Source organism: Orycteropus afer, unplaced genomic scaffold, assembly GCF_000298275.1.
Source record: "Orycteropus afer afer isolate SDZICR_OR568_19922 unplaced genomic scaffold, OryAfe1.0 scaffold01234, whole genome shotgun sequence".
Lineage (NCBI taxonomy): Eukaryota > Metazoa > Chordata > Mammalia > Tubulidentata > Orycteropodidae > Orycteropus > Orycteropus afer.
The window spans coordinates 182,907-185,991 of record NW_006922821.1 but is presented as its reverse complement, the minus strand read 5'-3'; positions in this window follow the sequence as shown (position 1 = coordinate 185,991).

Here is a 3,085-nt window from a genome sequence, read left to right as displayed (position 1 = left end):
CCTGCCTCTGAGTTGGGGAAGACACCAAGTGGGTGCTGCCACACCACATTTGGTCCCAATCAGGCAGTTCCTGGCCCAGGGGTGTGGGTCCTCCTGCAGTGCATCCATCTGAGGCAAGAGAGATGGTGTGCAACAGTTCTGCAACCCCACCTTGAGCACCTGCTCAAGCCATGCAAATTCACACTCCTTGTGAGGTGCACGTGGTTAAGATATTTGTCTGTTAACCAAAAGGTTGGACGTTCAAATCTGTCCAGAGGTGCCTCAGAAGAATATTGATTCCAGAAAATGAGCCACTGAAAACCTTACAGGGTGCAGTTCTGCTCTGATGCATGTAGGGGCGCCAGGAGTCGAACTTGACTCCATGGCCACTGGCTTGGTTCTCGTTGCATGTGTCCCTAAGTGCCCTGAGTTTTAAAATAAAGAAACTGCTCAACTGGGGGCTGTTACTGGGGCAGAGGGGTTCCTAGGGTGAGTTGGTAGCCCAACCCCCCTCATACCCCATTCCCCACTCTGTGACTCCACCTCTCTTGGTCCCACTTTCTGCCGCTTCCTTTTATCTTCCCCTTGCACCCAACCTGGAGCCCCACACCCTCACCCCTCTCCCCCACGCCCCCAACCTCCTCACACCTGCCCCCCAAATTTCCCTCATACACGCACCCCACCTCCTGTGGGGGTTGCCCCCACATCCACACCCTCAACCTTCTCACAACCTTCCCCCACCCTATTCCCCAGCCTCCCACTTTCTCACCCCCATCCTCATCGCCCCTCTCCCCACATCCCTCAATCCCCAATCCCTAGCCCATGCCCCCACGCCACTGCCCCCAGTCCCAGAGTAGCGGCACACTCCATGGGTGGAAGTGGGCCGTGGCCCCGAGTGGAAGGCTCAGAGCCCTACCTCCTCTCAGCAAACGGGGGTGCAGAACAAGTCCCCCCCCAGCGCACCCGGACACCCCCAAAGTACATAGAGCCCACGGTGTGAAGGGGCCACAGGCAGCCGCTGCGGTTGAATGGGGGCTCTGATTCCCAAATTATGCCCTGGGCAGCTGGGCCACGTGGCGCCTTACCCGCGGAGAAGCCTCCAAAGCAGACCACCTAGCGCACGACCACCCCGGGGAACAGCCACCACACGTCTGCTGGGGCGCGGGCTTGGGGCGGGTAAATAAAGATGCCGCTGCGGCTGCGCACTGGGTGCTCCCCGCCCCTCTCCCCCAGGATCCCCCACACCGATAAGCCACAATTTTTCCCGCCAGCCCGCCCTCTGCCCCCAGGCCCAGCAGCCCTTGCGGCGCCTGTCATGCGTGTCTCTGCCCCATTGGACGCGAGCTGTGGTGCAACAGCCACTCACCACCCTTCTCTTTTTCAAATTTCAAATGCTCCACGCAGGGCCGTGTGCAAAGCACAGGCCTGGGTGCCTCCCGCCACCAGGTGCATCTTTCCCATTTACTTCTTATTGGTCGGGTGTCCTGGGGGTTGGGGAACAGCCAAGAATATGGCCGCTCCCTGCATGTACCAAGGACATGACTACTATCAGGGCTCCCCACAGAGCCAGACACAAGCAGATCAATCCACTTTCCGCTGGGCTCCTGATTGTAGGCCACGCTTACCCACCTGCTGCCCAAACGGCTTCCCGCCTTTCTCAGAGGCGTGTTAGCCTTGCTAGCGGTCAAAGGCGCTGTCCAGAAAAAGGGCAGCAATAAGGCCACACAACCCCTCCCAGCATCTAGATAAATCCAGCTTCGGAGTCTGGAGGTCGGGGGGGGGGCAGTTTCTGAAAAGCTCAGTGACCGCCCTGCAGCACATTCTTGACCACATTGTGAGCAAGACTCTGAAAGCTCTGACTTCTTTCCCGGGCCAGAAGTGGTGGCTCTTTGGGCACATAATTGATTGATTTTATTTTATTTGGGATACAAGAGAACAGGCTTTTCTATGACCTGTTTTTAAAATATGAAATACAGACAACATTTTAAGTTAAAGGTAAGTAAGCAAGTTCTTTGCCGATGTCACCTTGGTCCTTTTTAATTGCAGGTATTTCCTGTGTCTGGGAACAGGAATGCAGGCCACAGCCAAATCACCGACTGAGAGGCTGTTCTCTAGAAGAAGAGAAGCAAAAAAGGACACTCCATGGTGTTGCAAAGGCACAGGCCCCAGGTCAGACATTTACCTGAGGGTGCGCCCAGCCCCAGTGCAGCGTGGCTCCTGGAAGTCAGTGCCCAGCCGCCTGGACAGAGGCCTCCGGCTCACACTTTTGCCTTTGCTGTTGAACACTGCACCTGCTGCAGCTGGGCTTGCGCCATTCTCCCTTCCCTGCGAGGAGGGATTCATTCCTCCGCCTTCCTTCCCCAAAGGGAACGCTCTTGAGGGATCCCCCATGTACAATAAAATGTACCCATCTCAAGTATAGTGCCTGATGGGTCCTCAAAAGGCATCCACCGTCACAACCATCACGCTGCTTAAGATTCAGAGCATTTGCATTTCTGTAAAACTAGAACAAATGCAAAGTAATATCTCATGACAGAAAGCAGACTACTGGCTGCAGGGAGGGGCGGGAGGGAGGGATTGCAAAGGCAGCTGAGGCATATTCTGGGACTGGTGGCTATGCTGGGTGTTTCACTTGCAATGATGGTTTCGTGGATGCGCCCCTATGTCGAAACTGATCAAACTGTCCCTTTTCACTGTATACACTTAGTCGGGTGTTGATTCTACCCCAATAAAGCTGTTAAGAAGCTGATGGTGTGGACAGTGTTCACAGAAGACGGCCTTGTATCTGGGGGCTCACAGGGAGCACTTTCTCATAGCTGGGGGCCACTCTTGCGTAGAGACCTACCCCGCCCTGAGCAGAGAGTCAAGGGAGGAGGAAACCATGTTGAGGGATCACACAGCGCAGCACGTAGGATGGCTTCCCAGGCAGGGCCCCAGCAGGGGCACTCCGAGGCAGGCCAGTGTGTCCTGGCAGGAGTGCAGCCAGGGGTCCGAGCCCCGTCAGGTCGACAGGGATGGTGCTGGCACACAGCGTGCTCCCTGGCTTTCAGAAACAGAGCTGCGTCCAACTGAGCATTGCCACGTGGCCCAGCAATGCCTCTCCTGG